Genomic DNA, 17,027 nt, shown 5'->3' on the forward strand with positions numbered 1-17,027 from the left:
CGTATCAGTCAAGCAAGGCCTTTCTTGACCTTATCTTCTTCTCCCTTCCCTACTTCACTTCTTGGGGAGCCAGAGGAGTCCTGTGGATAAGGAGGAGGAATAGAGGAACAAGCTGGGCAAATAAACAAGAGGCCATTACTCCCTCAACTCCTGACTTATAGGCTCTTCCTTAACTCCCGGCAGGTCCCAAGCAGGGGCAAAGGAGAAACTTTCATGCATAAGAGGTATCGGGTTTTATATCATGTTACAGGATGCTTTTGGAAAGGTAAAATTATGATTCATGCAAATGTAAAATGAACCTGTGTCCAAGGTTATGTTTAACTTATAAGTTAATAGGGAAAATAGACTATACCCAGGTGCAAGTTTTAAGAATATATATACCAAATGCTTCTGTGTAAAGCATCAGTCTTTGTCAGGTGCTTGTGCATACAGCAAGGGTCAGATAAGAGCTAAGGACAGTGAGTATGGTAAAAATTCAGGGCAAGGAAAGGATACATGGAGGCAGGCAGATCTGGTGAGACTTTGGAGAACAGGTACATATCAGGAATAAAGAATGAACTTAAGATAAGCGGAGGGAAGACAGGGAGTGGTTCTTAGTCAGCAGAAATACCTAAAATAGAGACTGGAAGATCATGTTTCCTGGGACTGAAGAATCTTTTAATTAAATTGGGCTGAAGATTTTAGGAGTAATATGAAAGAGAATATTAACAATGTAGGTGAGAAGGATGACATCTGCTTTGGTCAGCATTTTAGTCCTAGCCTCAGGCTAGGGTGCCTGACATTTAGTATATGATTAATAAATATTTTTTGCATGAATGATTGTTTACATTTTTCTGAAGTGGAAAAGGCCATGAAGCTTTGGATCAGCAAAATGAGCAGAATATTTTAGAAATATGATTAGAGTAGTGATAGAGGCATTGGAGGAAGAAAGATCAGGTATAAAATACTGAGAGCCTGAAACGAGGGTGGGGGCTTTTGGAAAAGCAAACAAAGAAATGGATATGAGCTCTGTTACAAAGATAGGATTTGTTTGTATACATGAAGAAGGCCAGGGGAATAGAGAGAAAAAAATATTGAAGGGTACTTCCATATTTTTAGGTTATATCAAGGACCCTGTACTTAAGAGCAATATTTCCATTAAATTTCCCAATGTTTAGACATGGAAGACTTTTTTTTTTTCCTGTAGACATACAAATAAAATTCAAAGGATCATCCTAAAGCAAAGTTTGAAAATTGGAAAATACATTTTCTCTCTTTTTTGTACACTATCACCATTTTAATCTTGGCCTCTTCCCTTTCATTTGAACAGGGCCTTCTGCCCTCTTACTGAACTTCTCTCTATAAACTAGAAAAGGACTATATCTTAGTCTAGGTTCCCTCAAAAAGCAGAGACAGAAACACAGGCTTCCACCATAGTTATTTATTTTAGAAAGTGACCCTAAAGAACAGGATTAGGGGAAGGTGAAGAGTGATAAAATGAAGTGGGATCAAAGGCCCTTTTAATGAGGTGTTACCACCAGGTGTCTGCTGTGGACAACAGGAGCTTGATCTTGCTGGAGACTTTTTGAGTTGCATAGAGAGCCTCTCAGATTTGTCTGCCTGTGAGACAGAAGAAAGTATCCATAGGTTCTTTTCCCCACTTGATCAAGGTTTGCCCCGTAGTGTATTTACTTTCTCACTGAGGTTTGCACATTAGAATAGCCCAGAGGGATCCTGCAGGTCATGGAAGTGGTCTGTTTAAAGAAGTTCCAGGACAGAAAGTATTAATTATGTGACACCGTTGAGGTAGCACGCAGTCTGATTCCACCTACTCATAGCTGGGTGTCCTGAGTGCCATAGCAACGATGGGGAAGGATGTGAGCTGGGCAAAAGACATGTCTGATACAATTCATGCTTTGAACTTGTACCCTAATTCAACACGGTATCCTAATTACATTATCATACAGCCTTTAAAGTGGTGGCTAGGGACAACATCTAAAAAAGACATCCTATATGAGAATTAGGATAACCTGTTCTATGGATATCAGTCAGTTTTGTCCTTGGCAATACCAGAGCTTACTTAATGAGTCTATGAACAGAAAATCCAGGTAGCGGGTGGAAGCAATGCATGAGTTTACCATTAGAGGCTCCCTTTTATCAAGGCTGATCTCACTACAGCTTCTCCTGGATGGCCAGGGTGCCAGTATCAGAGATCCATGCTAATGATATGTCACTGTTCCTCAGGGAGACTAACCAGTCCTTTGGTGGCAGATTAATTATATAAGACCCTTTCCACTTTGAATGAGGAAAGTATTCACTGTTGCTGGAACTAATCTGGATATGGTTTCTCCTTCCTTGCCTACAGATCTGCCATCTTGGCCACCGTATATGAGCTTTAAACTGCCATACTATGAGACAAGTCTTTGGTAGTAGCTCAAATTATAGTGACTTTGTCTAGGCTGTGAAGTTGCTCCAGATTTATTATTTTGGCAAGTAGGTGGGTGTAATTTAAGGGGTTTCCACATGGTACTTGCTACCACAATGTATCTTATTTTTATTTCAGGGAACCACTGTGAAAATTCTGCCAGCTGCTAGTAGTACACTAATACCAATCATGCACTCAGCGACTTGGGAAGTAACCACCGGGTGAGTGCATGGATGCTTTGGGTCCACTGTGAGATGGACTTGGGCCAGGATTCAATTTATTATTTGGACTCCATAAGCACCTGATATAACCAAAGTCCATGTTTATGTTTCTGGTTCTGGGTATTAGTAACAGCTCAGACCCTGCAATGGTCTGTGTATTTATCAACCCTGGAATGGTCTGTGTATTTTCCCTTCTCAGGGTTCAGATATTATGATAAACATCTGCAAGTCCCTTCGTGGAAGAAATGGGAGAATGTTATTTGTACATACGTGATTTGGTTCCAGACTTTTTCCTCCAGAGAATATGACCTCTCCTTCAATCAGTGGACTTTGGAATGAGAATCTACTCAGATATGGGATATAAGTGAGAGATTCAGCCTTGTACTTGTCAGCTCCTCACTTTATCTGATTATACAAATACAATTAGACCACCCCCCACCTCTTTTTCATCCTGGAACATTATGGCCTGTCCCTGCTACCATGGCCCCTCTGTTTATGAACTGATTGGGTTTGAGTTAATAGTCAATTCCATAAATCGCTTTCCACTCATGGTCAACTCTGATATTCATTCATTCAACTGACAATACTGACGGAACTTGGACTATGTGCCAGCCACTGTCATAGATGTTAAAGTTGCTGTCAGGAACCAAAGAATAAAGTCCCATCCTCATGGAGCTTACATTATAGTGGGACATTCATGTTGCCCAACAACCACTAAATATACCTAGAATGTATTAGTGTGGCTATAATTCGGTTTCAATAGTAAACATTTTAAATGCTTTTAAAGTGTCAAATAGAGTGTCTGTGGACTCACAATTTAAAAATAGTAAAGAACTGCTGTGAGTTGTGAAGGTATAAGTTATATTTAGCTATGTACTTCAGATTATTCCTTTTCCACTTCTTTTAGATATTGGAACAATTTTTATGGTACCTGATATACATGGATGTTGAAAAGCACATCTATGGTGTTTGTAGTATGTGTAGTATTATTATGTTGTTAAAAGGCAAAAGTATATTTTTAAATTGTAGCACTGGGGCTTGAGCTGTGGTAGCAGGGTGTTGAATCGATAAACCACAACTTCAGAGCATTGCCTGAAAGAACATCTTGGTTGACCTAGAAATTTAGGTTGGCACATTTGCATGTATAATATGTAAGAGGAGATTAATGTAATACCACACAGTAAAAGTCTATTCAGTGTTATTAAAAATAAGTTAAATATGTGTCATATCAGAGCCTTGGTGCTTAATCAGAAGAATGGACAGAATTAACTGAGAGACTTTAAAAAAAAAACCCTAAAAACCCATAATCTGGATTCCAAATCTGAAGGTTCTAACTTTCTGTAGGTTTGTGGTAGGGCCTGGACATCTGTGTTTGTTAATAGCTCCATGGGTGATTGGCACGCACAACTAGCATTTATAAACAGTGTGTGAGAGGTATAGAAAGGCAGATTTTGATTCTGTGCAAAGGGGGAACTTTCTTACAACTGTCAAGAGTCAGCATAAGTAATATATCAAATTCAAATAAAGTTAGTACTAATATTCAGACATATATATACCATTATTGGCCAAAGTAAACTGTGCTAAACAATTTCTTTTTATTTTCGTCATGAACCAATTGTTTCCAACTCATGTGATATTGTTTATAATATATTAGTGTAAATCTAAGATCTCCCCATATTTCCTTCTAGACTACTTTTGCTACAAGCTCTGTAGCAAAAGGCAATACAACAGAGTGAGTTCAGATTATTTGTAATTCCCATCTTTACCATCTGCCTGTATTCTCATTAATTTTTTATTCATGTGTAAAAATGGGTCTAGTTGTGATGCCTATTCTTGGAGATTCTCTTATTCCTTGCTTTCTATTTCCACATGGAGGAAGCTCCACTGGAAAACCGCCATGAGTCTCTCACCTAATGAATGCTATGTTGCTCTGCCCAAGTCTCCTCTGTTAGGACCAAGTCATTCATTTCTTCACCTGCAAGGATGTTGACTGCCCACAGACCACAGCTGAGTCACACTGCAATAATTGCCTATAACTGAAAGGATTGGCCTTGCCCAAGTCATGTCACCTCCAAGGCATAGCCTGTATCCAATGAATAGTTAATGTAGGAATACAAAGGCCTGGCCCTCTTGCCTTAACAGGAGGCAACTGTTGCAAGGTCTTTGTTCCAAAGTTCCTGGGGGATCTGCAGAGGCCTTGGTTGCAATTGCATTGCAGTTCAGCTCTTTCCACTGCCCAGTCCTGCTTCCTTCAGGCTCCACAGGTGTTGAACCCAGGGAACTCCACAATAAACTTCCTGCAGGTAAATCTCTATCTCAAAGTCTCTTTCCAGGGGACCTAAGAGAGGGATCTTCTCTGTTTGGTGAATATGCAAGAAGGAAACCTGTATGCATCTCTCAGCCTTCTGAGGGTTCTTCTTGTAGATCTTCTTGTTTTCTGGGAGTGTGTGCTTGGGCCAGTTCACGGTCTTGTCACTGAAGGAGGTTGGCGCTCTGGGAGACAACCGTGGTGTATTGCTACCTGAGACAGGGTGGGGCCGCTTGCTCCAGATCTAAAGTCATGTTCTTTGATCAGCCTGATAGATAATAACATTTTAATCTCCATCTAATTGTTTTGTCTATCTTCTAACTCAGAACTCAGGCATGGTAAGACATTTTTGTTACTTACTGAGCTACCTAAAACTCCAGTGAATATCTACCTCGTAGGGTTATGGTAATTGCATAAGATGCATTTAAAATGCTTAGCCATGGCATCCAGTATTAAATACTTGAAAAATATTAACTCTAATTATTTAAAATAACATGACTCAACATTACATGTATTTTAAAATGTATTCGATTTAGCCAAATACAAATCACTCTGAATAATCTTTGGAAGTTGATTGATACTGGTATGAAAAATTGAGATCCAGGGGAATTTATGTATTAATGCTTTTTGGTCAATAGCTACCAAACCAACCTATATGTACCACCTCAAAATCCAGTTGCCTGTCTGTGATCTTCAAAGTTTGCACAAAGATAATTTCCCTTGTTTTCCCCTTGTGCTGATTAGTAACACACGTTTGTAAGCTTTTACAGGCACCAGAAGAAGCACCCAAATAAACAACACTCTGAGTCTTTGAATCTCATTCATTCATTTACCTAGCGTTCATTGGTAACTTACTCTGCACCAAGCTTTGGGTTAGTAAAGCTCACGTGTGCTATTTTATTTAATCTTCCAGGAAGAGATCTTCTGTACTACTGTCATTTCGTAATAGCATCATTGAAGTTCCTTTTTCTAGAGGACTTAATAAAGGCAATGTACATTTTGACACAATTTAAAAACAATTATCTGCCAAGGTAGGGTAACGAGCTGCATTCATTTTCAGTGAGCATCCTTCTGCTTGGAATTAAATAATAGGAATAATGCCAAGACTGAACTGTGAAGAGGGCCGTTTTAAAGATTCACCCATGTGTAGAAGTATGGGTCATCACATGAACATGAAGTGATTTGGGTTTTGGAATCATGCACGTCTTAAATGAAATCAAACACTGTCCTTTCACTCCTTGAAGATTATTGTATAAATTAAATTAAAAAATACAAGTATTTCATATAGTGAAAAAGGAGAAAGGTGCACACGAATATCTCTTGTCACTGTGGCCTGAGCCCCTTCCTCCTCCCTTCCTCCTTTACTCCTGGCTGGGTGATGCTCAGAATTATGGAAGCCACGGTGCGACTCTGGGGTGACAGGCATAAGGAAGAACAGCTAGTCTTCTGAAGATACCAGCACAGAAAAACTGAAAAAGCAGGGCCTCTTGAGGGTATGTGAAGTAACTGTCTTCATTGCCTAAACCACTGGGGGTTGAATATTCTACTATTTGAAATCACGGTTGATATTCACAAAGTCATTGTCACTATGACACTTGTTGGCATTCTTCTTCATCTTTTGGCAATAATGACTGTGATAAGTAGAGAAATTAGTTTGGGATAATCATCACAGGCTATTGCAATGACCATTGATGAATGGTCTTCCTTATTAGGGTAATGTCTGAAAAACTATTGAAGCACTTTCTGCCAGCTCCATCTTTGGTGGGGAAAGTAGTACAATTGTGTTCTGGAGTTTTCCAAAGGTACTCTGCGCTTTTGGAAGGTCACATGTGGTCTGTTAAGTAACTTTGCCTCTGCAGGTCATGTCTGCCTGGACTGGAAGAGGGCTCCATGAAGGGCAGGGCCTGGTTTACACTGGGAGTAGGAATAGGAGGTGCTGAAGTTTAAAACATTATCTCCCTTCCCTGCTTCTGCTCTCCTGATTAATCTCTGCTGAGGCTGAGCCCTGAGGGACCAGTGCTCTTGGATTGCTGGGACTGTCTTACAAGAGGGAGCTAGAAGACAAAGACTGGTGGCCCGCTAGTGTTTCCCTACCAGTTCTTACAGGGCAGGGCCAGACAGTGCTTATACTACATCACCAACACCACTACTAATGGGGGCCTTCTTTTCCCCAGCTTAGAATCCTGGGGCTGCAGAGAACAGTGGTCTAAGTGTCACAGGGAAACTATGAAATTACAGTACTGGAGAGTTTGTAGAAATTCTCTCCTTATCAAAACCACAAGTTATAGGATGACTATCAATTAATTGGGGAAATTGTTGGAAGAGTGGATGTGGTTTACCACAATACATTATGGCTCAGACAGGGACATCACTTACCTAGTGACAGCTCTGTCTAACAAAATCACATCAACAATTCATAAAAATCAACAAATGATTTGGAAATAATTGGAAGATTTGATAGGCTATGTATTTCACTTAGAAAATAGTTTACTTTCAGCATGAAAGGAAATGTATATTTAAATTTTTGAGTCATGTATTTACTTATATGTTTACTATATTTCTTTGAAATACCACTTTTACTTGCAATTAAGTGCTTCTAATGGAGGAATTTTGATGGAAAGAAGGAAGAATTATTTCATCCAGCACTCACTATAAAGAGCTGACTCTTCAGTGAGATTTTTAGTTCTGGCAACAGAGAGATTAAAGCCAAATTCTACTGACATTGGTAAACTTCGGCATCTTTTGAAAATCTTCTTGGCACTACTTTCCTTGTTGTGTCTGTGTCAGAGTTATTTGAACTTGTCTCTTGCTCTGTCCAAAATGAATGAGAAGACACAGCACCACATTTTTTATTAAATGTGAAGTCCAGACATCGGTGCAATTCAACTGTGAAAGAAAGAGCCAGGGAAATGGTCCAGGTTTCACCCACCCTTAAGTGAAAGACTTTCCATCAGGAGTATTTCCTTCTTTGTAAGCAGCCCTTGCCCAGGATGCTGAGGCTAACACAGCTCAGATTTCACTCGCTGGGAAAACATCGCAGGCAGGTATTTGGATCCTTAACATCACTCCACATTTTTTCAAAAAATAATCTTTCTGATATTAATTGTAGTTTTATATAGGCTATTAATTATTCATATTGAAGAGAAATATGAAAATGATAAAATAAAAATCAGTAAATTTCTTTATGGCCATCCCTTAAATAGATACTGTGGAGTGTGGGTTTTCATTTTTTATTCCACTGAGTCCCAGTTATCCTTCTTGGCTCCTTAAGGGACACTGTATAAAGGGAAATTCCAGTGGGTGAGTCTGCAAGACTTCTATTGTCATATCAGACACTGAATCTCTGCTTCTTTTATCTGTTTATATATTGGGGTTCCACAGGAGGGTGAACACTATTTTACTTAATAATCAAATACATATTTACGTTCAGTAAAATACATCTATTTTAAATGTACAGTCTGTGAGTTTTGACAGATATGCACACCTATATAACCACCACCCCAATCACGATAGATGACATTTCCGTTACTCTCAAAATGTCCCTCATACTCCTTTGCACTCAATCCCCACCACTCCTGGCCTCAGCAACCACTATTAACCTTCTGGTCACTGCAGATTTTATTTCTGCTCTGGAATTTTCTCTAAATGAAATCAAACATAAGGGACTCATTTGTGCCTGGCTTATTTCTCTCAGCCAATTTTTTTTCAGGTTAATTCAAGTCATTGCATGTATCAGTAATTTGATTTTTTAAAAATTGGTTGGTAGTATACTGTTCTATGGATCTACTCAATGTATTTATCCATTCACTTATTCATGGACATTAGTGTTGTTTACGGTGTTTAGCTATTATGAATAAAATTTGCAACGAACATTTATGTAAAGGTCTTAAAGCGGAGGGTTTTTTTTTTTCCCCCTTGGGTAAATACTTAGGAACGTAATGGCTGGGTTACGTGATAATTATAGAGTTAATCCTATAAGGTTTTGCAGAACTGTTATCCAAAATTGTTTTATATTCCTAACAGTTTTTATAAAATGGTTTTATATTCCTATTTTATATTCCTAACAGTTCTAGCTGTTCCGAATCCTCACCAAGACTTGATATTATGTCTTGTTAATTTTAGTCATTCTAGTGGGTATGCAGAGATATTTTACTGTGGTTTTAATTTATATTTCCCTGATGACTAGTGATATTGAGCATCTTTTCATGTGCTGAATGGTCATTTGTATGTCAAAACTTATGAAGCACCTTTTCAAATCTCTTGTCCACTTTTTTTATTGGGTTGTTTTTCTTAATATGGAGTGGTATGATTTCTCTGTATGTTTTGGATTTGTGTCTTGTTATATATGCAACAGAATATATACAATATATATACAATATATTGTAAATATATTCTCCAGTCTGTGGTTGATTTTTCATGTTCTGAAAGGTGTCTTTTAAAGAGCAGAGGTGTCCAGTGTCCAAGACATTTAGTTTATCTTTTTTTTTTTTCTGGTTAATGCATTTTATTTCCTAAGAAATGTTTGCCTGCCCCAAGCTGGTAAACTTTTTCTTATATGTTTTCTTTTAAAAGTTTTATAATTTTTCTTTTCATTTTAGGCCAGTGATCTATTTCAAGTTAATTTTGAGGTGTAATGTCAGATAAAGGGCAAGACTTTCTTTTCCCAAATAGATATCCAGTTCTCCAGCACCGTACTTAACCATGTGTATATGGGGGTCTATTTTTTTGATTCTCTGATTTTTTTCCCTTTCGTCTAGATATTTTTTCTTACACTAATCGCACATTCTCTTATTGTTGTAGCTTTATAGTAAGTTTTAAAATTGAGTATAGTCCTCTGTGTTTATTATTTTTCAAAATTAGTTTGACTTGTCTAGATTCTTTTCACTTCCATGTAGATTTTAGAATCAGTGTATCAATTTCTATGAAAAGCTTTCTGGGATTCTTACTAGGACTGTATCACACCGATAAATAATTCTTTTTTTTTGCCCATATATTTATCATTCTGATGACTATTGTTTGCTTTCTATAGATTCCATTTCCTATCTGGTAGTATTTTCCTTGTGCTGGAAGATTTTCTTATCTTATTTATTTTTATAGCACAGATCTAATGGTAATGAGCCCTATTGGCTTCAATCTGTCAAAATCTTTATTTTACCTTTATTTTGAAGGATATGTTTTATATATGTGTGTCTTATAGTTTGCATTTATTTTTCTGATGTGATGTCAACCACTCTTATTGATGCTGCCCTGTTTATTGTGTTTCGTTTTCTAAAGCTACTTCTAAGATTCTTCCCAACCCCTTGGTGTTCATTGAGAGCCTTGCAACTATAAGTTTATAGATGTCATCAAATATTGAAAATTTTCAGGCATTATTTCCTCAAATATTTTTTCTGCATCTCCTTTATTTATTTATTGGCTGTGTTGGGTCTTCATTGCTGCTCGCAGGCTTTCTTTAGTTGCTGTGAGTGGGGGCTACTCTTAGTTGTGGTGCATGGGCTCCTCATTGCCGTGGCTTCTCTTGTTGTGGAGCATGGACTCCAGGTGCGTGGGCTTCAGTAGTTGTGGCAAAGGGCTCAATAGTAGTTGTGGAGCACGGGCTTAGTTGCTCCGCGGCATGTGGGATCTTCCTGGAGCAAGGCTTGAACCCATGTCCCCTGCATTGGCAGGCGGATTCTTAACCATTGTGCTACCTAAGAAGCCCACGAATCTCCTTTCTTTTCTGGGATTCCAATGTTATGGCTATTAGACTGTTTAATGTTTTCCCATAGGTCACTAAGGATGTACATTTTTTTTTTTTTTGCCTTTTAAAAAATAAGTGCTTTAACTTGAATAGTTTCTTCTATTTCTGTATCTTCAGATAACTGTTTTCTTTTGTAGTTTCTAATCTGATGTTAAGCCAACTGAGTACTTTTTTTTCTTTCAAATATTTTATTTTTCATCTCTAGGAATTCCATTTGGTTCTTTTTTTTGTATTTTCTATTTCTCTCCTAGGGTGGCAGGCTACCCTGGTAGTTACTTGCTAATCAATTTTATCCTTTCAAGGCTAATTTTTAAGCTTTGTTATGGCAGGTTTATAGAAAAGATAGTGTACTCTAAGGATAGTTTAGTCCCAATACTAAGGTCAAGTTTTTTGGGGTCTTTACTAGGTGACTTATGTGTCAATGAGGACTTTCCACTATGACTATTGGGAACTCAAATATCCTGTGCCCCTGTGTGAGCTCTGGGAATTGGTGAGCCTGCAGTTTCCCGGTACTCTTTCCTTCTCTGGTAATTGTTCTGTGCCCAGCATCGTGGAGGTCCAGCTTACATATGTGCAGCTAGCATTAAGCCAAATTTTCTAGGGGACCTGTCTGCAGTGTTTGGAAGTCGTTCTTTGTGAAGCACTCTCGTTACTGGTACGCTGCTTCAAACATTTCAGCTACCTCTACTCCCCAACTCTGATTTCTGTCTCCTTAACTCAGTAAGAATGCAGAGTTCTTTTTGAATTTCTCTTCCCTGAGCCATGGACCAAAAAGTGCCTCCAGGCAGAAAGCCTATACGATTCTAGGATTCATCCTATTCTCATTTTATTGTGATCATAGTTCTTGTTGTGCTGTATTGGAGTATATATTTTGTCTAATTTTCTAGCTGTTTATGGCAAGAGGACAAGTCCTGTACCAGTTACCCCATCATGGCCAGAAGCAAAAATCTCTAATTTTTAAAGAGCAGTTCTCCAGCTGAAATTATCTGAAAATTATTCCCATATATCTGTTTCTAAACTATATACACATGAATACTAGATTGAATTACACAAACAAACAGAATGACATGAATAAAACATCATTTTCTCAAAGAGATAGTTTGAGCTATAAACAAATCATTGCCGTATATCCAGATGTCCTAGGAAGAAAGTTTTGAATATGTCCGACTTTTGGATCACCATGTCACAATCCTGGTTCTATCACTTTATATTCCTATAATCTGAGAAAGATTTATGCAGTAAAGAAGATATTATGAAACAAAATGATTTGGAGGTAAACAACCATCCAGAAATAGACACAAAAGCCAGGTGTGTGTGTGTGTGTGTGCGTGTGTGCGCGCTCATGTGTGTGGTGGGTGTTGAGTGCTGAGGAAAGGTGTTGCAAATCTAGTAGCATCTGGAATTAGTGTGCAGAATTAGATAAGTATTCTGGGAACTGAACATCAGTGGGGCTATCTTGAGAATAAAACCCATTAATGAATTTGCTTCTGGACTCTGTTCTGTAGTTTTAAGTGATCCTGTCAGTTGGAAACTCATTTGATGATGTAGTTGACCTTTAGTAAACCTCAGTGTACTCGCTAATGTATCAAAAGAATTACTGGTAATGCATCCTGATCATAGATTAACACACCATAATATGCCACTGCAGTAGCACTTTCATACTATATTTCTCCAAAACACTGTCTAGGGAATGATAGGTCTTGAAGATGATTCCATTTAACTAGCCTGGAAAGTGCAATGATACTATGAACTGTTTTAATTCTTTAGATATGGGACAATCGAGATGGCCTAGCATGGAGAAGTTGATATCTGTGGCCCCTAGAAAGAGACTGTCCTGTTTTCTCAATTTTTGCAACAGGGAAGTTTCCATTTTGGAGGTATCTAGCTTTAGATATTCTCAGTAATCAATTTGAATGGGTTCTATGGCTAGGAATAGATTGTCAGCATATACCAGAGGTGTTGTTGTTAAGCAGTTACTTTTATAATGGAGCCTGGCCAGGCAACCACACAAATCAGATGTGGTACAGTGTCACTTTTATTCTATTTCTTAAGAGGTGTGGGATGGAGAGGTAGGGCTGAAAAAATAATTCAGGAGTGAAGACTGAGGGTGATGAACAGATTTCATTTTGTGCATTATTTCTTATAATTTTGTAGCGGTTACCTAAAAGGTTATTTTGAGAAAGATTCTGAGGCAATAGCCAGGCTTTGCAGGAAAGTATGCCATAATTAATTAATGGTGACTGCTCTCGGAGTCTGGGTAGAAGACGGGAAAGTGGATGCACTTTTTTCTTTTTTGTTTACTTTTTCTTTTTTTCTGGCATCCCTTGCAAGTGGAAACTAAGATTACTATAAATTATATTTTGAGAAAAGAGAAGCAAAGTCATTGGGGCCCAGAAGTACAGAGTTAGATTGCTATACTACTCTGCACTGTGCTTGAGAGTTAAGCTCTAAATGTTCAGTATGGGCTGGGTAAGGAAGGTGATATATGTGCATTAGTGAGTGAAGATTAGATAGAGTGTGGATGGCTTTATTGAATGGAAAATATCAGAGTTAAATTTAGATTTCCTTGGAAATGATTTTTGTGCATAGAAAAATCTATTTTTGGTTATTTAAGGTAATATTCAATTTACTAAACTTATAAATTCAGAATCTTTTTTTTCCTTAAGAGTCTTGGTTCATCTTATTATTCTATTTTTTAATTAATTAATTAATTAATTTATTGGCTGTGTTAGGTCTTTGTTGCTGCATGCAAGCTTCCTCTAGTTGCAGTGAGTAGAGGTTACTCTTTGTTGCATTGTTTGGGCTTCTCTTTGTGGTGGCTTCTCTTGTTGCAGAGCACAGGCTCTAGGCGCACGGGCTTCAGTAGTTGTGGCATGTGGGCTCAATAGTTGTGGCTCGTGGGCTCTGGAGCGCAGGCTCAGTAGTTGTGGCTCACGGGCTTAGTTGCTCTACAACATGTGGGATCTTCCCAGACCAGTGCTTGAACCCATGTCCCCTGCATTAGCAGGTGGATTCTTAACCACTGCCACCAGGGAAGTCCCTTATTCTATTTTTAAGTAAGGGAAACTTTGATGATTGTTTTGATTAGTTTTGTTTCATTTACAAACTTGGTCTATTAAGCTGCTTCAAATATTTTAAACTTCATTTATTCTATTTAATTTTTAAGCAGTCAAAGGAACAACTAATAGCCAAAATTTTCCCAAATACTTAATTCCAGAAAAACTAATAAATTCCATATGGTGAATTTAAAATTATTTACCAAGATTAAATACCATTATACTTTTCAAACAGAAAAAGTTTAAGAATGATTGCTCAATGAACACAAGGCTAATCTGTTAGATCCTTTTAAGTGTCAAATTCTTTTAAACATTAGAGATAATTTAAATATAAAATGTAGACTCCTAAGTTCAAGTTAAGTCCTTAGCTTATCATTTTGTAGCCTCTTTGATTTAAAAGCTGATAAAGATTGCTTTAATATGGAATTTAAAAAAATTCTCTATAAGGAACACTATAGAAAGCAGATATTAAATCTTTCACAGGATATCAAGGTATAAAGCAGAAAAGATAATAATCCCAGGATTCCAAAGGCCCATGGGTAACTCTAGATTTCCACAAAACATAGTTTGCAAACATAACCTTTGTGCCAAACTTGGGTTTTAACTATTCAGAATGGGGAAGGATCCTGACACCTAGGACTCCCACTTTTTAAAAGTTGAGGTAAGATTCAACATAACATAGAATTAATCATTTAAAGTATGCAAAGGAGTAGCATTTAGCATGTTCAAAGTGTTACACAGTCATCCCCTCTACCCAGTACCAAATTATTTTTGTCACTCAGAAAGGCAACCTTGTACCCATTAATTAGTCATTCCCCAGCTCCTGGCATCTACTATTCTGCCTTCTGTCTCTATGGATTTACCTATTATGAATATTTCTTATAAATTGAACCATAAAATATGTGGCATTTCCCAAACTCATTCTATGAGGCCACCATCACCCTGATACCAAAATGAGACAAAGAAGTCACAAAAAAAGAAAATTACAGGCCAATATCACTGATGAATATAGATGCAAAAATCCTCAACACAATACTAGCAAACAGACTCCAACAGCACATTAAAAAGATCAAACACCATGGTCAAGTGGGTTTATCCCTGGAATGCAAGAATTCTTAAATATATGCAAATCAGTCAATGTGATACATCATATCAACAAACTGAAGGATAAAAACCATATGATAATCTCAATAGATGCAGAAAAAGCTTTTTGACAAAATTCAACATCCATTTATAATAAAAGCTCTCCAGAAAGTGGGCTTAGAAGGAAATTACCTCAACATAATAAAAGCCATATATGACATACCAACAGCCAACATGATTCTACATGGAGAAAAAAATGAAAGCATTCCCTCTAAGAACAGGAACACGACAAGGGTGCCCACTCTCACCACTGTTATTCAACATAGTTTTGGAAGTTTTAGCCACAGCAATCAGAGAAGAAAAAGAAATAAAAAGAATCCAAATTGGAAGAGAAGTAAAATTGTCACTCTTTGCAGATGACATGATATTATACATAGAAAATCCTAAAGATGCTACCAGAAAACTGCTAGTGCTAATTGATGAATTTAATAAAGTAGCAGGGTACAAAATTAATGCACAGAAATCTCTTGCATTCCTATACACTAACAAAGAAAAATCAAAAAAGAGAAATTAAGGTAACTCTCCCATTTACCATTGCAACAAAAAGAATAAAATACCTAGGAATAAACCTGCCTAAGGAGGCAAAAGACCTGTATGCAGAAAACTATAAGACACTGATGACAGAAATCAAAGATGATACAAACAGATGGAGGGACATACCATGCTCTTGGATTGGAATAAGCAACATTGTGAAAATGACTATACTACCCAAAGCAATGTACAGATTCAATGCAAATCCCTATCAAATTACCAATCGCATTTTTCACAGAACTAGAACAAGAAACTTTACAATTTGTATGGAAACGCAAAAGACCCCAAATAGCCAAAACAGTCTTTAGAAGGAAAGGTGGAAATGGAGGAATCAGGCTCCCTGAATTCAGAGTATACTACAAGGCTACAGTGATCAAGACAGTATGGTACTGGCACAAAAATAGAAATATAGATCAATGGAATAGAATAAAGAGCCCAGAGGCAGACCCACGCACATATGGGCACCTTATCTTTGACAAAGGAGGCAAGAATATACAATGGAGAAAAGATAGCCTCTTCGATAAGTGGTGCTGGGAAAATTGGACAGCAGCATGTAAAATAATGAAATTAGAACACTTCCTAACACCATACACAAAAATAAATCAAAATCAATTAAAGAGCTAAACGTAGGGCCAGAAACTATGAAACTCCTAGGCAGAACACTCTACGACATACATCAAAGCAAGATCCTTTGTGACCCACCTCCTAGATTAAAAACAAAACTGGAAATAAAAACAAACAAAAGGTACCTAATGAAACTTAAAAGCTTTTGAACAGCAAAAGAAACCATAAACAAGACAAGAACACAACCCTCAGAATGGGAGAAAATACTTGCCAACGAAGCAACGGACAAAGGATTCATCTCCAAAATATACAAGCAGCTCATGCAGCTTCATACCAAAAAAGCAAATAACCCAATCCACAAACGGGCAGAAGACCTAAATAGACATTTCTCCAAAGAAGACACACAGATGGCCAACAAACACATGAAAAGATGTTCAACACTACTAATCATTAGAGAAATGCAAGTCAAAGCCACAATGAGGTATCACCTCACACTGGTCAGAATGGCCATCATCAAAACATCTAGAAACAATAAATGTTGGAGAAGGTGCAGAGAAAAAGGAACTCTCCTGCACTGTTGGTGGGACTGTAAGTTGGTACAGCCACCATGGAAAACAGTAAGGAGGTTCATTAAAAAACTAAAAATAGAACTACTATATGACCCAGCAATCCCACTACTGGGCATATACCATGAGAAAACCATAATCCAAAAAGACACATGTACCACAATGTTCATTGCAGCACTATTTACAATAGCCAGGACATGGAAGCAACCTAAATGTGCATCAACAGATGAATGGATAAAGAAGATGTAGCACATATATACAATGGGATATTACTCAGCCATAGAAAAGAATGAAATTGAGTTATCTGTAGTGAGGTAGATGAACCTAGAGTCTGTCATACAGAGTGAAGTAAGCCAGAAAGAGAAAAACAAATACCGGATGGTAACTCATATATATGGAATCTAAAAAACTGTTACAGATGAACCCAGTGGCAGGGCAAGAATAAAGATGCAGATGTAGAGAATGGACTTGAGGACATGGGTTGGGGTGAAGGG

Source organism: Hippopotamus amphibius, chromosome 9 (genome assembly GCF_030028045.1).
Source record: "Hippopotamus amphibius kiboko isolate mHipAmp2 chromosome 9, mHipAmp2.hap2, whole genome shotgun sequence".
NCBI classification, from domain to species: domain Eukaryota; kingdom Metazoa; phylum Chordata; class Mammalia; order Artiodactyla; family Hippopotamidae; genus Hippopotamus; species Hippopotamus amphibius.